Source organism: Mus musculus, chromosome 9, assembly GCF_000001635.26.
Source record: "Mus musculus strain C57BL/6J chromosome 9, GRCm38.p6 C57BL/6J".
NCBI lineage: Eukaryota > Metazoa > Chordata > Mammalia > Rodentia > Muridae > Mus > Mus musculus.
This window is the reverse complement of record NC_000075.6, coordinates 100528999-100540272: the sequence shown is the minus strand read 5'-3', so window position 1 is coordinate 100540272 and position 11274 is coordinate 100528999. Positions and strand designations below refer to the sequence as shown.

The 11274-nt window shown below is 39.1% G+C and overlaps 1 protein-coding gene across 2 annotated transcripts in view; it reads left to right on the top strand.

The window, feature by feature from the left end:
* Nucleotides 1–11274, top strand: part of Nck1 (non-catalytic region of tyrosine kinase adaptor protein 1) — a 51833-nt gene that overhangs the window by 5862 nt on the left and 34697 nt on the right. The gene's annotated exons all lie outside the window — the stretch shown is intronic.

Below are 11274 nucleotides of genomic sequence, written 5' to 3'. Positions count from 1 at the left end.
CTGTGCCTACTTGTTTTCTTTTAATCACATGGTTTTGATTTGCATTTCTCTAGTGATGAACGATGAGTATTTTTTATGTATTTGTTGGCTTCTATAAATCCTCCTGAGAATTCCTATTTACAACATTTGCCTATTTATTACTGTTTGTTTATTTATATATTTATTTATTTTTGAGATGAAGCTTCATCCTGTATCCCAGACTGACCTTGAATTAATCTTTTCCCCTCAACCTCTGGAGTGTTGGAACTGTGGGCATTCTCTTGCAAGCCAGCTACCTGCCCACTTTTAATTGTAATATTTGAGGTTGAATTGTTTGAATTTTTATGTGTTAGAGGAATAGTTTGCCATTGTTTTCTTCCATTTTGTAGGGCTTTTCATTTTTGGTAGTTTCCTTTGTTACAATGAAATTTTATTTTATTTTTCTTTGGTGTAGTCAGTCTTAGTTTTTGCTTTTGTTCCCTGTTCTTTTGGTATCTTATCTAAAAACTAAAACATCTTGCTCGGACCCATGTCCAGAAGCATTTTTCTTGTATTTTCTTCTAGTGTTTTCATAGTTTTAGGCTTACATTTAAATCTTAGATCCATTTTGAATTTTTTTTTCTTTTTTTTGAGACAGAGTTTCTCTGTATAGCCCTGGCTGTCCTGAAACTCACTCTGTAGACCAGGCTGGCCTCGAACTCAGAAATCCGCCTGCCTCTGCCTCCTGAGTGCTGCGATTAAAGGCGTGTGCCACCATGCCCGGCTTTTTTTTTTTTACATCGAGAAATAGGGACAGATGTTTTATTTTTAGGCATTTCTATATTCAGTCTTCCAAGAAGTATTGATTAAAGAGACTTTACCTTTTTTCTTCAGTGTACTTGCCTTTGTTGAAAATTTGATGTTTAGTATGTGGTCTTATTGATTTTTTTTCCTAGTTAATTTGTATATATATTTTTAAAAAGTTAGGTTTTGTATGTTGATTTTTGTTGTTGTTGTTGTTTTTTGTTGTTGTTGTTTTGTTTTTTGAGACAGGTTTTCTCTGTATAACAGTCCTGGCTGTCCTGGGACTTGCCTTGTAGACCAGGCTGGTCTTGAAATCCCAGGGATCGGCCTGCCTCTGTTCCAAAGTGCTGGGATCGAAAGTGTGTGCCTAGCAGAGTTAATTTTGATATCCTATAGCTGTAATGAATTTTTTATAATCTCTAGGTTTTTCTATATATAAAAATGTATTCTCTCTATTGTGGTTACATTTCTGTTGATATACAGACATGCTAAAATGCTCTGACCAAAAGTGGCTCAGAGGAATGGATTTATTTCAGCTTGTAGGTTATTCTCCCATTATTGAAAAGTCAGGGCAGAAACTCAAGTAGGAATTTAAAGTTGAAACTTTAGAGGAACACTACTTGTTAGTTTATTTACTGGCTTAACGCTTAGCGTGTGTGTGTGTGTGTGTGTGTGTGTGTGTGTGTGTGTATGTTAATAGGACCACATGCCACTCAACAGTGGTTTGGACCTTCCTACATCAATTAATGACTAAGATAAGCTTCCCACAAACTTGCCCAGAGGCTAGTCCAATCTGGGCAACCCCTCAGCTGAGACTCTCTTCTCAGGTAAAGTAAGCTGTGTTAATAGTTAAGGCTAACAAGGATACTTCCACAAGATGGGGTAGTTTGAATCCCTTACTTCCTATTTAGATACATGCTGTTTCTCTCTTTGGTCTTACTTTTCTGTGACTTCAGTAGTGTATTGATGAAGTGTGGTGAAAGTAGACAGCCCACTTTGTTCCTGATCACAGAAGTCATTCTAGCTTTTCCCAGTGTGATACTGGCTGTGGGTTTGTTATATGTAACTCTTATTTGTGTTGATGGATGTTTTGTCTTTACTTAATTTTTAACTTGTTTTAAATCATAAAGAGACGTTGAAGTTTATCAGTTTCAATACCTTTATGTGCCAAGAAAGGTGATCCTATGACTGTTAATATTATTTGCTGTGTTTGAAGACAAACTCAGGGGCTCAAGCCTGCTAGGCAAGTATTCTGCAATGGAGCTTTGTAACTCTAGGTTCTAATCACATCTATGGTGTCTATCCTTTGTTTCCATTTTTTATTCTTTCCCTTTACTAGTTGAGTTTGTTTTGTTCTTTGCTAGTTCTTTAAATTGCATACTTGTTTGAAATTTCCTGAATTTTTTTCACATGTGTGAGTGTTTCACCTGCAAGTATGTATGTGCACCAGGCGCCTGGGTCTTGTTGTTGTCAGAAGAAAGAGTTAGATCTTCGAAACTGGAGTTAAGAATGACTGTGAGCTATGTTCTTGGTGCTGGGACCCAAACCTGTGTCTTCTGCAAGAGCAGCAAGTGGCCTTACCTGCTGAGATGTCTCTCTAGCTCCAAAAATCTGTTTCTGTTGATGTTAGGTTGACACTACTATAAACATTGCTCTTATTTTTATTAAAAAATATTTTTATGTTCCTGAGTGTTTGTCTGCATGTATGTATATGAGGGTGTTGGATTCCCTGGAATTGGTGTTAACAAGTGGTGGGAGCTGCCATGTGGGTGCTTTGAACCAAACCTGTGAGGTCTTCAAGAGCAGCAGGTGCAGTTCCAAAATTTTCCTTATCTTTATTTATTCATGTGTACGTGTTTGTCTGTGGATGAGTGCCATGTATGTTAGGTTCTCCACAGAGACCAGAAGAAGGTGGTGAGACCCCTGGAGCTGAAGTTACAGGCATTGGTGAGCCACTGGATGTGGGTGCTGCGAACTGAACTTGGGCCCTTCAAGAGGAACAAGTGCTCTTACCACTGTGCTGTGTCTCCAGCCCCCACATTGTTGGTTTTTGATGAAAAATTATTATTATTGTATGTATGTTTCGTGTGTGTGTGTGTGTGTGTGTGTGTGTGTGTGTGTGTGTGTGTTTGCTTGCTGCTGTGTGTATGGGAGGTCAGAGGATGATAACTTTTGTGGAGTTGGTTCTTTCACTTTTATATAGGTTCCAGGGATTCATCACATTGTTTGATTTTCATAGCAAGAGCTTTTATCTGATGAATTTTTTCATTTCTTAGAAGTTTCTCTGTTATCCTTTGTTTGGTGCTGGGTTGAACCATTAAACATACATTCTATTGTTGAGTTTACTGAGTTCTATCTCCCAGGCCTGGCTCTGTGTTAGACAGTTTGACTACTAAATGCTATAAAGTTTAAAATATAATAATAATTTAAAATAATATAATAATAATAGCAATGATGATATTATTGTTATTATTTTGAGTAGGTTTTCTATGTTTTCCCCCTTCCTTTTAAGCACAAACTGAATGCTTGCTTACTTCAGGGTTTCTAAGTCTGGAGGTTTTTCTTTCTTTTCTCTTTCTTTCTTTCTTTCTTTCTTTCTTTCTTTCTTTCTTTCTTTCTTTCTGTGGCTTAAGTCTGACTAGATTTTTTCAAAAGACCTATCTTCAAAGTAAGGTATTCTTCCTATTGGTTTTTCTAATGAAACTCTCAACTGTATTTTATTTGTTGAGTTTTCAGTGCCAAAACTTGAGGTACTGCTTACTGATATGCTAGGCAAGTGTCCCGCCACTGAGCTATATTCTCTAGCCCTGAGTTTTAAAAATTGGTTATTTTATTTATTTACATTTCAAATGTTATCCCCCTTCCCCCCCTTTCCGGTTCTATGAGGGAGCTTCCCCACCACCCATCCACTCCTGCCTCAGTGCACTAGCATTCCCCTACACTGGGGCATCGAGCCTCCACAGGACCAAGGACTTCTTCTCCTCCTGATGCCAGATAGGGCACAGCTCTGTTACATATGCAGCTGGAGCCATGGGTCCCTCCATGTGTACTCTTTGGTTGGTGGTTTAGTCCCTGGGACCTTTGGGGGTGGGGTAGGGGGAAGTCCTGGTTGGTTGATATTGTTGTTCTTCATATGGGGTTGCAAACCCCTTCAGCTCCTTCCATCCTTCCCCTAGCTCTTCCATTGGGGTCCCTGTGCTCAGTTCAGTGGTCGGTTGTGAGCATCCACATCTGTATTTTTAGCCCTGATTTTTTAAAAACGATTTTTACTTGATGAATTTTTCACTCAGTGTAATTTTTTGACAGTTTGTTGGTTTCCTTTTCTTTGGCACTTTCTAAAAAAAGGTTTTTGTGTTCCTTTGGAAGTGTCTTGTTAACATATTTCTTTATGCTTCTTGTGTCCCTGTGTTGGTATTTTGTGCATCTGGTAGGTTAGTAGTCTCTGCCAATTTTGTTAAGAGTGGCTTTCATACTAAAACATTCTTGGCAGTGCTTCCTACTTTTGTTTGGATAGACTGTATTGGCTTTGGTTTCAGGTGGATACTTTAGCATAGTCTTTGGGTGTTTTTTTTTTTTTTTTTCAGCTCTAATTAGTTTGAGAATGTCTATAGATGTCTTGGGACTGAGCTTAGGCAGTGGTGGGAATGCAGCACCAGATAAGATGTCACTCCCTTAGGCATCTTATTGCCTTATCTTGTTTACCGCTCTTGATGTGGTACATCTAGATGTGGTACATCTAGGTTGTATGGGAGGTCTGCTGCTTTCCACTGATCATATGAAGGCAAGCATACCCCCAGGGGGGTTGGTGATATAGCACAGCCTGTTTTTTAGAGGGGTAAAGTGTTGTGTCTGCCAGTGTGTAAATGCTGCCTGGTAGCTAATTACTGACCAGTGGGTAAAGATAGAGCATACATAAGGTCTCTTGTAGGATGACTGCTCAGGGAACTCTGCCCACCTTCCCAGGTTGGGTGGATGGGACTAAGCATAAGCTTAGGGTCAGTTTTCTGATCCATAGGTTGCAGGCAGAGAGGGAACTAACTGGGAACAGCTTTTGAAACGTCAAAGCCTTCCACCAATGACACAGCCCCTCTGTCAAGTCCACACCTCCTAATCCTTCTCAAACAGTTCCTGAGTGGTAACCAAACATTCAAATATATGGCCTTATGAAGATGATTCTTATTCAACTATCACAACTTAGTTTCTGTTTTAGTGCTATGCAGTGTCTTCTTCATATTCCCGCTATACTTCAAAAGTACTTCAAATATTTCAGTGAAGTAGTTGGTTTTTTGCTTGTTTTGGTTCTTTCTATCTAAGCCAGCTAACTCCCTACTCAGCCATCTTGATTAAATCATCTTAATGTAAAACCTAGAGAGCCTAGGGGAAGCGTAATCGTGAAGAACTGAATCATAGAATATAATAAATCCTATTGCTCTTGCTTTGTCATCTTAGTGCAGAACCCAAGGGGCTCATATACTTTCAAGAATGGAGAAGAAAAGGAGCTTAGGACAGTGGAATATACCTGAAACCTTATGTGTTTGGGAGGACAGAGTTTGGGGTTAGCCTGTGTTACATAATGAGATTTTTTTATCTCAAAAAGAAACAAAACAAAACAAAACGGGGGAAGGAAATTAGAAGATAAAGTCCTTGCCTGTAATCCTAGCTGCTTGAGAGGCTTTGGCAGTGAGATACATTTGCGGTCAGATGTAAAACTCACATAGTGAGGGGGAAATGGGGAATGGAGGAGTTTCAAAGTGCTGGATCGTTAATGTTTTTTGTTGTTGTTGTTGTTGTTGTTGTATTTGCTATGCAAACCTCTAAGGTCTTGGAGTATATTGGTTTTGAAATACCAAAGAAAGAACTCACTTTTAGGATTCAGTGAGAGTTTGTAGATTGAATGTTCCTGGAGGAGCACACTGGATGGGGACAAGGGTTCTCACAACTCCTATAAGAGCAGCAGTATTTATACATAGGCAAAACAGAGAGTCCTAGTGCTCAAAGACTGTATTTGGTAACTTCTGATTTCTAATGGATACACTTTGCTGTCTTCAAATGAAGGATTGGAACCTCCTTCAACTCAAACACTCACCATTACAGACTATAGAGGACCTGCAAGGACAGCAGAGTGTCACTAGGATTGCTTCAGGAGCTGACACAAAGTGGTTCTTACAGCATTCATTTTTTAGGATCTACTATGTAGCCTAGTTTGGACTTGGACTTGTGTCCCTTTTTTTTTTTTTTTTAATAATTATGTGATTTAAAGATTTATTTATTTATTATGTGTAAGCTATAGTTGTCTTCAGATACACCAGAAGAGGGCATCAGATCTCATTATGGGTGGTTGTGAGCCACCATGTGGTTGCTGGGATTTGAACTCAGGACCTTCGGAAGAGCAGTCAGTGCTCTTAATTGCTGAGCCCTCTCTCCAGCCCCTTGTGTTCCTTTTCTTGCTGGACTCTTTTTTTTTTTGGGGGGGGGTGGTTCCAAGACAGGGTTTCTCTGTGTAGCCCTGGCTGTCCTGGAACTCACTCTGTAGACCAGGCTGGCCTTGAATTCAGAAATCCGCCTGCCACTGCCTCCCGAGTGCTGAGATCAAAGGCGTGCGCCACCATGCCCGGCTCTTGCTGGACTCTTATATGTTGAGTTTAGAGGTGTTTAATAGCTCATGCCTGTATAAGAAGTTGCTCCAGACAGTGAATGCATTTCTACACACCTATCTGTCTGTACACACACACGCACGCACGCACGCACGCATAGACATCCTTGTATTTTCTCCAACATCTATAAGAAATAAGAGAGAGAAGGCCATAAATCAGCAGGCGAGACAGCAGTGCATCTTTATAGGAGATTGTGTTTTCAGGGAATGGCAAGGTGGCTCAGCGGTAAAAGTGCTTGCCATCAAGCCTGATGACCTCGGTTCCTTCCTTAGAGCTCAGATGGCAGAAGGAGGGAACTGACCCCCATAAGATGTTCTCTGACCCTACCCTCGTATCACGAAGCTTGTTCCATTTCTCGAAAAGAAGAAAAAGAAAAAGAAGATGTACTAGAGGTAGTACTTTTAGGTAAGCCCCTATGTTAGAGATCATTGGACAGCCCAGAGAGGTCAACCAGCACCAACAGTTTGTCTGTAGTTGTGTCTACTGAGATAGCTAAAGTTGTAGAGGTAGAGGTCAGAGAAGTGCACTCAATGGGAAGAGCTAGTAGTATACAGTACTAGCCATCAGAATAGGTAGCAGTTATCTTGAAATAGTGGGGACATCTGGGGATACCCACTTGATGGATATGAAGTAAATACAAGTGTATGTCAGACTTAACCTGGCAAGCTTTCAGTGCCCTGGCTTGTGTGCATATATTCCTTTAAAAAAAAGTCCCTGAAAATTATTCTTCTCCCGTGGTATTTTCAAAGCCCTGTGGTTTGTTTGTTTCTGTAAAAGGATGTGTTATCTCAAAGGACAGAGCAGTATTAAGGGCTGATTTTACTGCGAAGCTGCTCAGTACCAGATGGGAGGGTCTTGCTTCCTGCTTTTGCTTTGCAGATTAGACTTGTGGACCCTGGTTGTCAATAGTACACTGTATTTCAGGAAACAAGTGTCATTTTAAAAGTTTTATAAAAATTTTACATAACATTTCCTATAATGGAAGTATTGATTTTATTATACTTTCTGGAACTCTTTGGGAGTTTAATAGAAGATATTTACATGAGTCCTGATTTTGCCATGATATTGATTAAAATAAAGCTACCCGAAGTTTTAAAATATACCACCTCACAAAGCAGCTGAAAATAATACCAAGATGTAGATGCTCACTTTGTTATTATTTCAGATGCTCATCACCTGATGAGTTAGTGAAATGTATATGACACTATGGAATATTATTCAGCATTAAAAAGTAATGAAATACTGATTCATATTGTAACATTGTTGAACTTTAAGAACATTGTGCTATGAAAGAACCTAGTCACAGGGCTGCAGAGATGGTTCAAGATTAAATAAGTACACTTCCAGGTTCAGTTTCCAGCACCTAAATGGTGTTTCAAAACTGTTATCCTGATTCCGAGGATCCAACATCATCATCATCTGCCACTCCTGACCTTAAGTATGCAACTGATAGACAAACATACTTGAAGGGCAAAGCATGCACATATATATGCATGCTGGAATTTATTTTATGTAAATAAAATAAAAAGAAAAAAGTCACAAAAGTTACAACATTGGCATGTGTTTTAGTTTAGATAGACCTTGAAAACTATTTTTAAAACCCCCCACAAAATGCATGATTCTGTTTGTGTGACGCTTCCAACAGATTTAAAAATGATGGTTCTATAGTTTTCTGATTATACTAAAATCATCACACACTTTATTTTTTATTTATTTACACGTGTATATATGACTGTGCATGGAGGCCAGGAGATGATGTTAGATATTCTCCTATAATATTCTTCCTATTCCTTTTGAGACAAAGTCTCTTCCTGAACCTGGGGCTTGTGCTTTCTTATCTAGGCTAGAAGCAAACAATCAGAGTTAGGATGCTAAGCAAGTGTGGGATGTTCAGTTTATTACACGGGTGCTGTGATGCGCAGGGTCACACAGTGAGTGCTTATAACACAGGGCTCACAAGTACCAAGCCATCTCTTCAGTTCCTATTGTGCATTTTAGGCAGGTAAGTTTTATGATGTGTGAATTATATCTCTATAAAGCTATTAAATAAAAGCTTGAGTTGAATCAGATATTCTTGTCAGTTGGTACAGGTGAGTGACTCCCTACTTTAATGCCTCAGCAGGACTTAAAACTTATAGTTTAAATAGTTTAAAATGTATCTTTGGGGGAGAAGATGGGCATTAAACATAACTGAAGACCAGGTAGCCTAGAAAAATGTGATTAAGGCAAAGTACTCAGTACTGTAACCCTTTTTGAGAGCTCTTCTCTTTTGCTCCTGGTGTTTTGGCATTGGAGTAGAAATGGAGAGAATGCATTCCAGGATGTGGTTATTCCTGCCAGGAATCCTAGCATCTGGAGGCAGAAAGATGCCAAGTTCAAGGCCATTTTGGACTACATAGTGAGATTCTGCCTAAAGACAGGAGAGAAGAGATGCTTCTCTTATGAATCCAAAGGGAGCAACTATTTAACAACTTCCTCGGGAATTCCTTTTCCATTTGAGCAGACAGACAGGATCAGTAGATATATGAGGCAAGCTGTGCAAAGAAGAAAGTGAAGCAAATAGGAAAAAAGGAAGTAACCAGAATAACAACAAAAAGCTGTCAAACTGTTATAAAACAAGGACAAAACAATAAAAGGATGAAAGTTATTAGTGACCTTTCACAAAGGAAGTAGGAAACCAATGATAAAATATAAAATGTCAGCCTGGAAAGTCAATTTCCAAATAATAGAAATGTTGATCATATCATTAAAACTTAGAAAAAGAAATTACCAGTAAAATGTTGAAGAATTCCTGTAGTTGAAGAGTAAGATTTTGTACGGTACATTTTTAATGACAGCTTGGATATTGGAATACTCAACTTTTGTTGTAGCCAATGAGAGGGATATGCCACTAATGGTATCTAAATCATACAGTACGTACTTTAGGATGGGGACAAAAATCACAACGATTTATTTATTTATTTACTTAGTGTATGTGAGTGCACTGTTGGTGTCTTCAGACACACCAGAAGATGACTTCAGATCCGATTACATATGGGTTGTGAGCCACCATGTGGTTGCTGGGATTTGAACTCTGGACCTCTGGAAGAGCAGTCAGTGCTTGTAACTCTGAGCCATCTTTCTAGCCCCCCCCCCCCCCCCCCGCTATCTTTTAGAAATGTAATTTGCCATACTTTGAGCAATGTTCTTGATGTCATTAGGATATTTCACAGATAACTTCACTTAAGATAATTAGAGCAAACATTTCCTAAGTCTTTCTCATTTTATTAAATGTAATTTCTTCCTTTACCATGGGCTGGCCTTGAACTTACATAGATCTGCCTGCCTTTGCCTCCAGAACGTGCTGAGAGTTAAAGATGCATGCCACCACACTCATTAAATGGTGTTTCTGCCTGGAAGTCATGTGCCATACCTGATACCTTTCTTTTCAGTATTCTAGTCCATACACATTATATTTAGAAATACTTCTTGAATTCTTTAAAAATTTGTTATTATTGTGTGCATATCTGTGTGTGTGTGTGTGCTCATGAGTGTGTGTATACAGGATGTGTGTGTGTGTGTGTGTGGGGGGGTGGCACATGTGCCAGTTCATGTATAGAAATCAGAGGACAACTTTGTGCAGTAGATTTTCTTCTGTCTCTAAATGGACTGGGGGCATTGAACTCAGTCTCCAGGCTTGTGTGACAAGTGCCTTTATTTATCTGCTGAGTCATTTTGCTGGCCTTTGAAGGCTTAATTACTTGTTTAGCTAGGGTCTCATAACCCTGGTTGGCCTCAAGCTTAATATTCAGCTGTGGGATTACAGGTATGCACCACCATACCTAAGTTTATGTGGTGCTTGGGATCAAACCCAGTGTTTGATCCGCTGGTGGTCAACATTTTGATGAATGGTTGACTCTTGCTTACTTGTAATTTCTGCATTCTAGGCAGAAATTCTAAATTATGCATTCTAGGCAAACACTTCTGACTGGCTGCATTTTCTATTTATATCAGTATATTAGTCAACTGCAGGCTACTACCAGTGATATCTTCACTTGGATTGTTGGGGCCTCCTGGTGTTGTGTTATGGTTATTTTTTTGGTGTTAAATATAAAAATTTTACAGCCTTAAGGTTTTTCTCCCTCTTTTTCTTTTTTAAGATGAGATCTTATTAGTCAAGGCTGTTCTGGAACTCAGGATTCACCTGCTTCAGTTTTAACTACTTTCAAGTATATAGTTTAGTATTACTTATTATATTCATGTTGTAGGGTTTTCATCTTGGTATGAAGACTCTTTACCCATTTAAAAAAAAGTCCCCATTCTGCTATCCCCTAGCAACTACTTTCTTTTTTTTTTTTTTTTAAGATTTTATTTATTATTTATTTTATATGTAAGTACACTGTCGCTGTCTTCAGACACACCAGGAGAGGGAGTCAGATGTCATTAAGGATGGTTGTAAGCCATCATGTGGTTGCTGGGATTTGAACTCAGAACCTTCGGAAGAGCAGTCAGTGCTCTTAACCGCTGAGCCATCTCTCCAGCCCCCGCAACTACTTTCTAATCTGTTTTTTTTTCCTTTCAATAAATTTGTTTAACTTTGCAAGTGGAATAGTAGAGTTACTGTCTTTTTGTGACTGTGTCCTTTGTTAGATTGTGCAAAAGTTCTATTTATAATATTTTTTGGGAACTATACTGTTAAGGTTCAAAAATCACTGAAGGAAGACTCCAGAATCAAGAAGTATGCCAAGGCAAAGAAGTTTGTTCTGCAGAAATTACCGGCATGCAGGGGTCAACCATTCATTAAAATGTAGTCACCAGAGGGGAGCAGGCTCCCCTTCCTGCAGGGCTAGGGGAATTTCCAGAAGGTTAGGTAACCTCT